General features: G+C 37.6%; 1 protein-coding gene across 8 annotated transcripts in view; it reads right to left on the bottom strand.

The window, feature by feature from the left end:
- The window catches only part of Dis3l2 (DIS3 like 3'-5' exoribonuclease 2), a 356,506-nt gene that overhangs the window by 241,089 nt on the left and 101,276 nt on the right, over nt 1-14,141 (bottom strand). The gene's annotated exons all lie outside the window — the stretch shown is intronic.

Below are 14,141 nucleotides of genomic sequence, written 5' to 3'. Positions count from 1 at the left end.
AACCCTTTCCATCTCAGTCAGAGCTAAAACCAAAATCCTAACAATGATGATGCAGAAGCCCTGTATGTCTGTATCTTCACCCCCAAGTTCTCCAACCTCCCTAAGCCACAATTCTCCATCTTGGCCTCTTTGTTACTCCTTGAGCTCACATTGCTGCTCTCTTAAGTCCCCACATGGAGGGCTCTCCCACTCCCCCAGTTCTTTTTCAAAGCATCTTCCCGACAAGACCATCCTACCTAAAATCTCACACCCACTCCCCATATTCATATTGATCTTCTTAATTTTTCCACCTTAGTACTTACTACTTACTGAGCATGTTACATAGACTATATTATCTAAAGTTGGGATGTCCTTCCCGGTGGACTGTAACCTTGAGAAAGACAAGGAATTTTTTCACTTGCTCACTGCTATATACCAGCACTTAATACAGTGTCTAACACATAGTAGGTGCTGAATATGTATTCATTGAGTAAAAGAGTGTTGATAAATGCCACAGTCAAAAAGATAACTATTGTCCAAGTAATAAGCATTTCCCCAATTTCTACCTCTACACACACACAAGATGATATCACTGGACAATCTGCAATATACAATTTTGGCTACAATTTTTAACAGTCAAATGTCTCTTGCCTTTTTCATAAGGCCAGGTGGCTTTTGCCTTACAAAGAGGCCCTGTCTTAGAACCCATTCTGAAGAGCACTGTATCACACTGCAAATGAGCTCCAAGGATTAACTTCAAATCTAGAAAAAGATGTGCAACAGTATAGACAATTCAAAAGATTGGTCTTATTTATTTATTTATTTATTGAGACAGGGTCTCACTATGTTGCCCAAGCTGGCCTTGAAGCGACCCTCCTGCCTCAGCCTCTCAAGTGCTGGGATTACAGGTGAGCACCACTGTGCCCAGCCTGCCCATTTTAAACCACAGTGATGCAGAACAGTTTTGTGGAACTTTCTGTAAATTACAAAATATGTTATATAAATTTCCTCACTGAAACTCTACAATAACTTAATAGGAGGTAGGATATTTACTGCCACCATCTTACAACTGAAGAAACTAAAACTTGGAGGGGATGAAGCTCAGATTATAACTCAGTGGTAGAGCACTTGCCTAGCATGTACCTGAGTCCCAACCCCAGCACTGCACCCCCATCCCAAACCAAAAAAGAAAAGAAAAAAAAAACACCTGGAGAAGTTAAGTGGCTTGAAAAAGGTTACAAAGGCTACAAAGCAAGTAAATAGCAAAGTCCAGTCATGTGCCTAGATGTTCCACCTAGATCGTCCTTTAGGTGACATTAGTGTTATCCCCTTTAGACTCACAGCATCTTCATGGGACATCACACTGAGAAAACTCCCACACCCTTCTCAGCTGGGCAGCTGCTGATATTAAGTTCTTTCAACCTCAAGGGGCCCTGGCAGAATGGGGAGTAAGTAAGAGAAAAAGGAAAACTCATTCTTTTCCTGACTACTTTCTGTTACCTAAACTCAGCAGGACTTCTTAGACAACTCCCTGTGCCATTACTACCTAAAACTCAAAACATTCACAACTACCCTGCTCCTTCCCTGCAAAGCATGTCCTGCTCCTGCTCTTCCCTTTCTCCCAATATCATCATCATTTCCTTCCAGGCCATTCAAGCTTACAACCTTTCACCGTTTCCAATGCTTAACATGCTAGTCACCAAATTGTTCACTTATCCTTTTACAAGCTCTTATATCTCCACAAATTCCCTGGAATTCTCAGTGACACCATCATTTAAATCTCCAGAAATAAAAGTCAGATTATATTATTCTCTTACTAAAAATCTTCCATGGACTTCTCTTACCTAGAGAAACTACTTTTCTATTCTTGATCTTACCATTCAGATCTCAACCTTGTACATAAGTGGTTTGCTTGTCTCTTCTATTTACTGCATTCTGACTTAAGTCTCTAAAACATATCCAATGTATTTGTAATTCTTGTTTCAGTTGCAAAAGACTGAAAAAACAACTTGAATTGTCTAGGTTTTATAAAAGTAATCTATGAGCTTATGTAATGCAGTTTATCTGATCACATGGAGAGGCTCAGATGATATTTACAAGACCATGTGTGCAGGTGTGTGCATGCAAGTGTGTGTCTCGGCTCAGTTTTCTCAGTATTAAATCCCTTACCAGGGTGGCCCTCTCCCCACAGAGAAGGATGAAGGAGGCAAGGAGGATGCCAGCAGCTCCAGATTTACATCTCGCTCTCTTAGAGGCCAGCGGGGAAAAGAAAGAGAAGCTCTTGCTAAGGCACTCTGTAGTACAGTCACAGGATCAGATCTGCTATGACTGATCCAGGTTCCTTTCTCACCCTGCACCAATCACCACAACAAGGAGGTGGACTGCACTGACACTTCCCCAATCTGAGGAATGTGGCCTAGTTTTCGATCCTACTAAAGAATAAAGCTTAAATCTCTTTAGAAATGCTTCAATAGAATTCTTTTAAAAGGGGCTGGAGATGTGGCTCAGCGGTAGCACGCTCGCCTGGCATGCGTGCGGCCCGGGTTCGATCCTCAGCACCACATACCAACAAAGATGTTGTGTCCGCTGAAAACTAAAAAATAAATATTAAAAAAAATTCTCTCTCTCTCTCTCTCTCTCTCTCACTGTCTCTTTAAAAAAAAAAAGAATTCTTTTAAAAGACAATTCTCTGTATTTTTTGTCATAGAAATCTACTTGCAAAATTTTCAGAGCTTGCCTCAGTCAAAGATGTAGAACCAACACAATTTTTGATGTAGAATCAAATCAGGGATGTAATAATATGCAGGAAAGAAAATAACCTGAAAAGTTTAAACACCTTGTCAAATACAAAAAAAAAAAAAAAAAAAAAAAAAAAAGATCATTTGTATCTAATGTTTTTACATAGGTAGACACAGTATCAGATCATACCAACTTGCAGAAGAATATATTTCTCATCTGGGAGATACACTTCACTATCCCAGGCCTTACTGAAAAATAAGTTCAAATCAGATCATTTCAGAAAAATCAGGTAGCATACAATGAAAATTTTTCAGGAACCAATGTAAGGGCCACAACTCCAGAGAATATTCCATATACCCAGTTCACTACTAAGAGATTATGAACAATTACCTGAAAAGTCATGCAAAACTTGTATCCTCATTATTGATAACAGAAACCGAAACCATATTTCTCTGATTAATGATTTCCGGCATGCTGAACACTATACCTATTGCTAGATTTTAAAAACAGATTTCAGGTATGGTCAACTCTAAAAATCTAAGTGGTATCCACAACCATCCATTCCTTCCTTCCACCTGAAACCACAGGTTTCCCTCCACAAAAGACCAACCCCAGCAGGTGTGCTCTGGCCACTACTTCTTGCCTTGAGGGCTTTGAACTTTGAGAACACCCTCAGCCCCCTACTTCACTGCCCCCTCCCTCTCATATAAGTATAGAAATGTTCCCTCTTATTTCCCATCTTTGGAAACACAAAGTTTAAGTGACTGCATTAAAGTGAAATAAAAGTAAATTTAAGAAAAAAGGGAATTTACTGGGAACAAAGTGGAACATTTCATGTCGATAAGAGGAAATGCACTAGTAAAACAGTGATTATAATTATATATGCACTTAATAAAAAATATTCAGACTATATAAAGTAAAAACTAACATGAATAAATTCTCAATCACAGATATTTTCACAATTAAATAATAAAACTAGACAAAATACCAGTGAGGACAAAGACTTGAACAACACATGCAGCCACCTTAACCTAAGAGACATTTATAGAATGTGACACTAAACAAGCGCAGAATACAAATTCTTTTCAATTGTACACAGAACAATTACCAAGACTATATGCCGAGCCAAATTATTCTCAGTAGGCTTCAAAACACTGATACTTTACAGAGTATACCCTCTGACCCTAACACAATTATGTTAGAAATGAATAACAGCAGTAGATCTAGAAAAGCTCCTAAGTATTTGGAAATTCAACTACACACTTACACTTAATAATAATAAATGGGTCAACAAAAATTTTCAAATGTTTCAAACTGAATCATAATAAAAATAAAACATCAAAATTTGTATGATGCAGCGTTTAGCAGAAACTATGTACCTATAGTAAGTGCCCATAATGAAAAGAAGGGAGGGAAAAAGAAGAGCTTACATCAGTTGGCCAAGCTTCTACCTTGCTACAATTTGGATCTAAATATCTCCCAAAAGCTTGTGTGTTAAAGACTTGGAACTAGCTTGGCTACTGAGAGGTGGTAGAAACTTTAAGAGGTTTGGTCTAGAGAAGTCTGTAGATCATGGGAGGTGTGTCCTTGGAGAATACTGAGGAACTCCAGTCTCCTCATTTTCTTTCACTTCCTGGCCATGAAGTGAGCAGTCTGGCTTTGCCTTGCACTCCTGCCATAATGTGCCACTACAGGTCCAAAGCAACAAGGATAACCAACTGTGGAGTGAAACCTCTAAAACTGTCAAGATCAACCTTTCCTATTTGTAAGTTGATCACTTCAGATATTTATCACAGTAAGGAAACCTGACAAACACTTCAGAAGTTTGAGGGAAGGGGGCAAATGAAATGATAGTTTAACCCAAAATAAGTAGAAAGAAAGATATAATAAACTTAAGGGAGAATCAATGAAACAGAAAAACTGAAAAGTCAAATGAATGTGACCACAAATTATTTTAAAATACTGATAAATTCATAAACCTTCCACTAAACTGATATATAGATGACTAATATCAGAAATAAAAGTAATTGGTAATCATTAGAAATCATAAAGAGGGCTGAGGATATAGCTCAGTTTGATAGAGTGCTTGCCTCACACGCACCAAGGCCCTGAGTTCCAGCAACACACACACACACACACACACACACACACACACACAAAGAATAGAAAAAAGAAATCATACGGATATTAAAAGGATAATATAGGACTACTATGAATAGCTTTATCCCCAATATTCTACAACTTAGATGAAATGGACAAATTCTCCAACTGTTAATAAATTATCAAGATGAACATAAGAAGAAATAGAAAATCTAAACAGCCTTCATTATCTGTTATCAATATAAAAAGTAACAAAAATAGCATCATGTTTATAACTACCACATCTTATATCATAAAGAAATTTATACTTTCATTTAGGATGAAAATTTTACTAAGACTATCGGGGTATTTGCAGCTTTATAAAGTGCATCTATGAAAAACCTAAAGCTAATATCATAATCATCCTGTTTTTCACCTAAGATTAAGGACAAGGCAAGAATATCCATTCTTTTTTTTAATATGTTTGTTTTATTCATTTATATGTGGTGCTGAGGACCGAACCCAGGGCCTCACATGTGCCAGGTGAGCATTCTACAGATGGGCCACAACACCAGCCCAAGAATATCCATTCTTAACACCTCTGTTCAACATTGTAGAAAGATTTCTTGTAAGGTAAGAAACAACTAAAAGGCACCCAGATTGGAATGAAAGAGGCAAAACAGTTTTTATTCACTATAACATGATATACAGAGACTCGTGTGTGTGTGTGTGTGTGTGTGTGTGTGTGTGTGTGTGTGTATGTGTGTAACTGGTCTATCTATTTTATGAGGAAAGCCTTTGGGACTGTATTAAATCCACAGGTCAGTTTGGGACTGAATGGCATAGACTGTGGTATTCCAATCTATGAACAAAACATTTCTCTCCATTTATTGAAATCTTCTTTTTTTTCTTTTAGTACTGGGGATTGAACCCAGGGGCACTTTACCACTTAAATTTAATTTCTCTTGTCAGTATTATATATATATATACAGAGAAAATCCTATAGAAGCTTTAAAGAAGCCACTAAAAGGAATAAGTATGTCATAGGACATTAAAAATGTACAGAAACTTTAATATACTAACTATGAATGACTAAAAAATAAAATTAAATAAATAATCTCATTTATTATAGCATCAAAAAACATGAAACTGGAAAAAGATCTAGCAAAATACAGGCAAACCCTACACACTTATATATTAAAGTAGATTTAAAAATAGGGCAACATCAATCTATGCTAACTGATCCCAAGTTGTCCTGTTGGTTCAATACAATTTCAATAGGCTTTTCTCATAAAATAGATAAGCCGATTCTAAATTTCCTATAATATACACAGGAACTAGAAAGCCAAAATAGTTTTCAAAAACAGATATAACCAGGTATCAAAAGCTTCAATGACCAAGCAAGGAGAGATGCATAGATCAATGGAAGAGCATTTACAGACTAGACATAAGTCATGTTTGTAAAGTCAATTGACTTCTGATAATCCAATAGGGAGGGTCTTTTCAACAACGTGCTGAAACATGAGAAAAATGAAATTCGACCCTCTCCTCACAGCATATATAAAAATTAACTTGAAATAAATGTGAAAATAAAATTCTATAATACAAAAAAGTGATTTCCAGAAATAGAGTAGACTAGTGATTGCCAAAGACTGGGGGGAAGGAAAAATGAGGGTGGCTAGTCAATGAATATAAAGTCTCATTACGTAAGATGAAGAAGTTCCAGAGATCTCCAGTATAGCCTCATGCCTACAGGTAACAACACTGTACACTTAAAATGTTCAAGTGTAATCTTGAGTTACATATTCTTTCCAAAGAAAGAAAAAAGAAGAAATCTTTGCAACTTTGGACAAAGAAAGATTTATTAGACCGAAAACCAAAAACATAAATCATAAAAGAAATATTTGATGAATTGAATTTCATTAAAATTAAAACTTCTCCAGGGAGTAGGGGAAGGAGAAAGGAGGAAGTACAGGAGAGTAATATTGGCCATATTATATTGTTATATTGTACACATGTATAAATATGTAATAACAAATCCCACCATTATGTAAAATTATAATGCACCAATAAAAAAATTCAGGGAAAAAATTAAAACTACTCTTCAAAAACAGCATCCTTAAGAAAACTGGGTATATATACATACACACACACAAAAAAAATAGGCAAACACACACAGCATTCTATATTACATAAAAACTCTTACAGGGCTGGGGTTGTTGCTCAGTGGTAAAGCACTTGCCTGGCATGTGTGAGGCACTGAGTTCGATTCTCAGTACCGCATATGAATTAAATGAATAAAACAAAGGTCCATCAACAACTAAAAAAAAATATTTAAAAAAACTCTTATAATCCATTAATATAAAGACAAATCAATTTAAAAATGGATAAAAGAGAGAGAAAAATATATGTAATACAATGACCATAAATAAACATACATACACACACACACACACACACACACACGTTCAGCATCTTCTGTCATGAGGGAAATGCAAAACAAAATAAATAAAGAACAGCAAGGAAATACCACTACCTATGCACAAAATGACTGAAACTACACCACCATGCAGAGGTGAAGATATGGAGAAACTATGTCACTTACATATTTTTTTAAAATATTTTTAGTTGCAGATGAACATGACAACTTTATTATGCAGTGCTGAGGATTGAACCCAGTGCCTCATGTGTGCTAGGTAGGCCCTCTACCACTGAGCCACAACCCCAGCCCATTGCTCACATATTTTTAATGGGAATGAAAAATGGTATACTGGCTAACAGTGTCTTATAAATACCTTATGACCAGAAATTCCACTGCTAGATATTTATTTAACCAAGAGGAAATAAAGCATCTATACACACAAAGATGGGTATAATAATGATCATAACAGCTTTTTTGTTTCTTTTCCAATAAAAAATTAGTCATGGAATTAAAATTCTATAGAAAAATGGAAAGATAAAGTCGGACTAATATGGATAAATTTGGGCAAGGCATACTCTGAGAACTACTTGAAAAGGAACAGAGATAGCAAAAAAAAATCTATCAAGAAGAACTATAATAAAAGGTGCATTCAGATCATCATCTATGCTTATCTGTTTTGTTTCTTCATCATACCCTTCTGTTTCAATTGTAGTCACAAGAGACCCTCTGTACATTTAAGTTTCCTTCTTTCTAGCAGCTTTATTTTTAATCATCAAAAACTGGAAATAATCAAAACATCCTTCACCTACTGAATGGGTAACAAACTAGAAGAAATGCATGCAATAATGTCTATTACTGCTCAGAAACACTACACAACACAGATAATTTCTCATGAGTATGCTAATAGGAAACAAGCAGACTTAAAAAGTTTCCATTGATATGACATTCTGGAAAAGGCAAATCCACAGGGGCACAAAACAGGCCAGTGGTTGGCAAGGGCTGTTGGGTGCAAGTGGTAATGAAAGGGGTCACAAGGGAACCTGGTGGCATGACTGTTTTCCATCTTGACCATGGTGGTGGCTATGCTAATCTATATATGTTTTAAAATACACAGAACTGGACACTTAAAAGGGATAATTTTTTAACACTCATAAATCAATTGTGTTCCTATACACCAATGATGAATCAATTGAAAGAGAAATTAGGAAAACTATCCCATTCACAATAGACTTAAAATAAAATAAAATATCTAGGAATCAATCTAACTAAAGAGGTGAAAGACCTCTACAATGAAAACTACAGAACACTAAAAAAGAGAGAGAGAGAGAGAGAGAGAGAGAGAGAGAGAGAGAGAGAAAAGAAATTAAAGAAGACCTTAGTCGATGGAAAGATCTCCGATGTTCTTGGATAGTCTGAATTAATATTGTCAAAATAGCCATCCTACCAAAAGCCCTATACAGATTTAATGCCATTTCTATTAAAATTTCAATGATGTTCTTCATAGAAATAGAAAAAATGGTCATGAAATTCATTTGGAAAAATATGAGGTGCAGAATAGTCAAAGCAATCCTCAGCAAGAAATGTGAAGCAAGAGGCATCATAATACCAGACCTTAAATGATACTACAGAGCTACAGTAACAAAAACAGCTTGGTATTGGCACCAAAACAGAAATAAAACTAATGGTACAGAATAGAAGACACAGAGACAAACCCACATAAATAAACAGTTACCTCACACTAGATAAAGGTGCTATAAACATTCATTGAAGAAAAGAAAGCCTCTTCAACAAATGGTAATGGGAAAACCAGAAATCCATATGTAGCAAAATGAAATTAGAACCCAATCTCTCACCCTGGACAAAACTCAAAGTGGATCAAGGACATAGGCATTAGACCAGAGAACCTGCTCCTATTAAAAGAAAACGTAGGCCCAAATCTACATCATGTCAGTGTAGGAACCGAATTCCTCAACAAGGCCCCTGAAGCACAAGAAGTAAAATCAAGAATCAATAAATGGGATGCTATCAAACTAAAAAGCTTCTCTTTTGTAAAAACAAAAAATTTTAGTTGTCGATGTTACTTATTTATTTTTATGTGGTGCTGAGAATCAAACCCAGTGTTTCACATGTGCTAGGCAAGCACTCTACCACTGAACCACAATCCCAGTCCCCTAAAAAGCTTCTTCACAGCAAAGGAAACAATCAAGAATGTGAACAGAGAGCCTACAGAGTGGGAGAAAATCTTTGCCACCTGCACCTCAGATTGAGCATTAATCTTCAGGATATATAAAGAACTCAAAAACTCAACACCAAAAGAACACAAATAATCCAATCAATAAATGGGCAAAGGAACTGAACAGACATGTCACAGACAAGTACAATCAGTCAACAAATATATGAAAAAATGTTCAATATCTCCATCAATTAGAGAAATACAAATTAAAACTACACTGAGATTTCACCTCACTCTAGTCAGAATGGCAGTTAACACAATAAATGTTGGCAAGAATGTGGGGGAAAGTTCACTCATACATTGGTGGTAGGAATACAAAGTGGTACAAAGACTCTGGAAAGCAGTATGGAGACTCCTCAGAAAACTTGGAATAGAAACACTCTTGACACAGTTATCCCATTCCTCAGCATATATCCCAAAGATTTAAAATCAGCATCCTATAGTAATGCAGCCACTTCAATGTTTATAGCTGCACAAGTCACAAAAGCTAAGCTATGGAACCAACCTAGATGCCCTTCTACAGATGAATGGATAAAGAAAATGTGGTATGTATATACAGTGGAATATTAGCCATAAAGAAAAATGGAATTATTGCATTTGCCAGTAAATGGATGAAACTGGAGACTACCATGCTAAGTGAAATAAGCCAATCCCAAAAACCAAAGGCCAAATGTTCTCTCTGATATGTAGATACTAACTCACAGTAAGTGGGGAGTGAGGGAAGAATGGAAGTTCACTGAATTAGACAAAGAGAAATGAAGGGAAGGGAGGGAGTGGGAATAGGAACAACAATAGAATGAACTGGACATAACTTTCCTATGTTCTTATATGAATACAGGACCAGTGTAACTCCACATTATGTACAACCACAAAAATGGGAAGTTATACACCATGTATGTGTGATGTGTCAAAATACATTTTACTGTCATGTACAACTAAAAAGAACAAAAAAAATTTAAATAAAAAGTAAATAAATAAGAAGGGATAATTTTTACTCTATATGAGCTGTCTTCAATAAACCTGAGCAAAAATAACATGTGGATCAAATAAGTCTCTTTCGTATTGAAGCCAAATAGTTCAAGGTCTATACACAGGGGAGACCAAAAACTCAATAAATATATCCAAATTATGAGCCAAGGTTATGATCTGAAGGTACCAAATATTTTCCTTTTAACAAAATTTAAAAGCCAATAAAACATTTAGCTACATTTTAATGTACAAGGCACATGTTAGGCATTCAACAGCTCTGACTACAAGGTAGCACTTTCAAAAATATCACTAGGGGGGCTAGGGCTGTAGCTTAGTGGCAGAGCGCTTGCCTAGCATGCATGAGGCACTGGGTTCAATCTCAGCACCACATAAAAATAAACAAATAAAATAAATGCATTCTATCCATCTACAACTACAAAAAAAAAATTTTTTAAAAAAAACATATCACTAGCATCAGTCTGCCAACACTTGGAAATAAGTAGGATCTATAAAGCACACCCTTAAGTATCCCTGAAATGGCATGAGCTCTAGGAAATAAGAGGAACATGTGCCTCCTGCTGAGATGATCAAGGATGGCCTCACAAGAGCAAAACACAGCATGGATCAAAAGAATGGTGACTGATAAAACAATGGCCTTGCCTAAAAGTCCAGGAAGCAAGCATGTTAGAGGAACATCATGGAGACAGGAGTTGTTAGAGCTGGAAGCTTCTGCAGAGTGAAGGGAAGGAAGAGGGGAGGGGAAGAAAGAGGGGAGTGGAAGGAAGAGGAGAGGGAAAGAAAGAGGGAAGGGGGGAGGGGAGAAAAGAGGGGAGGGGAGGGGAGGGAAGAGGGGAGGGGAGGGAAGAGGGGAGGGAAGAGGGGAGGGGAGGGGAGGGGAGGGGAGGGGAGGGGAGGGGAGGGGAAGGGAGGGGAGGGTCCATGAAGAAAGATAGCTGTTCCTTGCCAACACAGGCATACACCAACTCATATAGACACGTACCTGTGCACACCCACCCACACAGTTTCGTTTCTTTTCTTTTTTTTTTCCTCAACTTGATACTTAAAAGAGAGAGAAAGACAGGTGCAGTGTTTTAAAAAAACATATCACTAGCATCAACCTATAATCCTAGCTCCCTGGGAAGCTGAGGCAGGAAAAGTCACATGTTCAAGACCAGCCTGGGCAACTTAGCAAGTCCCTGTTTCAAAGTAAAATTTTAAAAAGGACTGGGGATATAGCTCAGTGATAGAGTGCTTGTCTGGCATACACTAGGTTCTAGGTTCCATACCCAGATGGGTGTGCCTGTGTGTGTATATGCAAGCACGTGAAAGCAAGCACCATCAAGAAAGAGTTCAAAATAGAAACATCAGGTATTCCAAACACAAGTAGAGCTGGGGGTTTTCTATACCAAATATCACTGATGAAGTAGCTATAAGATTCCAAGAATTAAAAACTAGAACTCCCAACTATCAAAGGAACCATGCTCAGAAATAATATGGTGTGATGGTGGGGGAATCACTGAGCAGGAGGAACACAGCAACAGCAGGAACTAAAGTCTGAGCAAGGAAGGTGACCTGGTGGAATAGAAGGCCAGCATATTAGTCACAAACAGGAATGAACAAAAAGCAAATATAACATGGACAGTAAGGGTCAGGTTTCTTATTGTCAGAGAAGGAAGTATAAATGTAGGGATGGGAAAACCAGAACAAACCCTATGATTTGCATTGGAATCGGAGATCTGTGTGAACACTATTTTCTGGATGTATGGATGGATGGGAGGGAGGGAGGAAGGAAATACACACACACACATACACATATTTCTTAGTTCTTATTCACTAAAAGGGCCTGGATTTCTCCACTAACAGAAACAAGGATTCTTAGAAAAATGGCTGATTCCAAGGATAGTACAGGGAAAGCACAGGATAAGGTGAGAATATCCACAGAAAATAAATAAGTATTCACAAAGTGATAAAGGCATGTCAAAATAACAAAGAAGTCAACATGTAGGTATTCTGCTGGTCAGATCCACACCAATTTGAACAAAAAAGTACTGATAGAAAGAGATTATCCTCAATAAATAATGATAAATAACAGGTTACTCTTCTGAGAAGCAACACACTGCTCTTCTCCAAAGAGCATCTCTATACCAACTACACCCATTTTTCAGGACCTGGGAGTTCAAACATTTGCTTACTGCCCACTACTACTTCCACACCTCACCTTCTGACCTTGAGATCCTCCTAGGTCATGACAACAGGAGCACCTGTCTCCCTAGAATGAGCAACCTGTTTTAAAACAGGATTAGGCCAGGGGGGGAAAGTGGCCTCTTGGCAAGGCTGACTGAAGAGAAAAGCAACATGCCTCAGCTTCAGCAGATGAAGCAGACTTTTCTCCATCTCAGCCATTGACCAAGATGACTCTTAAGAATCTAAAGCAAAAAGATCTGTGAATCAACAATGACCTGACTTAAGATGTATTTGTTTAAGGAAATTGTTTATAAAGAAATAAGTGCTGTTTAATTTTATATACTAATGGGTTTTGTTGCTGTTTTCACCTCATTTGACCCTGGGTGCAGCACAGCACGATTACTTTGCAGAATAAGGGGGAGAAATGGTTGTGGGAAGATGAAGGAAGCATGTCTTTAATGAGGTATTTCCTTCTCCATCATGGAAATATTTCTGAAAAACTGCACACAACTCAATATCATTTCCAATTCATATTTCATATAAACTCATATTCCATTGACAATACCTCAAATGTTCCCTGAGGCTCTACACACATAAACTGTATTCCATGGTCCAGAAGTGACACAAGAGGAAGCTACTGTCAACTCTGAAGCCAGTCTGGCTGCCTCACATGAAATTACCCTGGAGCAATCTGCTTATGAGATTTAATTATGAAGAAAGAGTAGAAAAGAACTAGGAAGAAACCTGGCTGCGAGCAGTAAAATGCAGTAGAACTGTATGTCTAAATGTGCTTGCAATGATATAAAAGCAAGGCGCTTATCTGCATTGTGGCTGATCACTTCAAGCTAAGACCTGCTCAGAGAGTTAGGGAGAAAGTTACATTACCAAGAAGCTCTCCAGCTTCACTGGAGAATGTGTACAATCATGCACACATTCCCACCCCCACCCCACTCCCCCCAAAAAAGTCTTCGCTTTCCCATCAGGACTTTCTTAACTTTATAGACAACTAAGCCCGGTACCAAGCAGAAAGCTGTTCCAACAAACTAGGGCAAAGGACAAAAAAGACTCTTTGGGGTTACACAACCACTGAGCAGACCCAAACACTGCTCTACCAGGCACAGTGGCACCTGCCTATTAAACCCAGCGACTTAGGAGGCTGAGGCAGGAGGATCCTCAGTTCAAAGCCAGCCTCAGCAACTCAGCAAGGCTTCAAGCAACTTAGTAAGACCTTGTCTCAAATTTTTTTTAAAAAATGAAAAGGTTGATAGATGAGGCTCAGTGGTTGAATGCCTTTGGGTTCAATCCCCAATACCAAAAATTAAAAGATAAATTGGGACAGGGCTGTGGCTCAGTGGTAAAGCGCTTGCTTAGCTTGTGTGAGGCTCTGGGTTCAATCCCCCACACCACATAAAAATAAACAAATAAAATAAAGGAGCACAACTAAAAAACAAATAAATATTTTTAAAAATAAAAGATAAAAGGAAGGAGAGAGGGAGGGGAAGGGGGGGAGAAACAAACACTGCTTTTAAAATGAGC

Source organism: Urocitellus parryii, chromosome 1, assembly GCF_045843805.1.
Source record: "Urocitellus parryii isolate mUroPar1 chromosome 1, mUroPar1.hap1, whole genome shotgun sequence".
In the NCBI taxonomy this organism is placed as follows: domain Eukaryota; kingdom Metazoa; phylum Chordata; class Mammalia; order Rodentia; family Sciuridae; genus Urocitellus; species Urocitellus parryii.
Note: the sequence above shows the minus strand (reverse complement) of the source record. Positions and strands in the feature narration are given on the sequence as shown.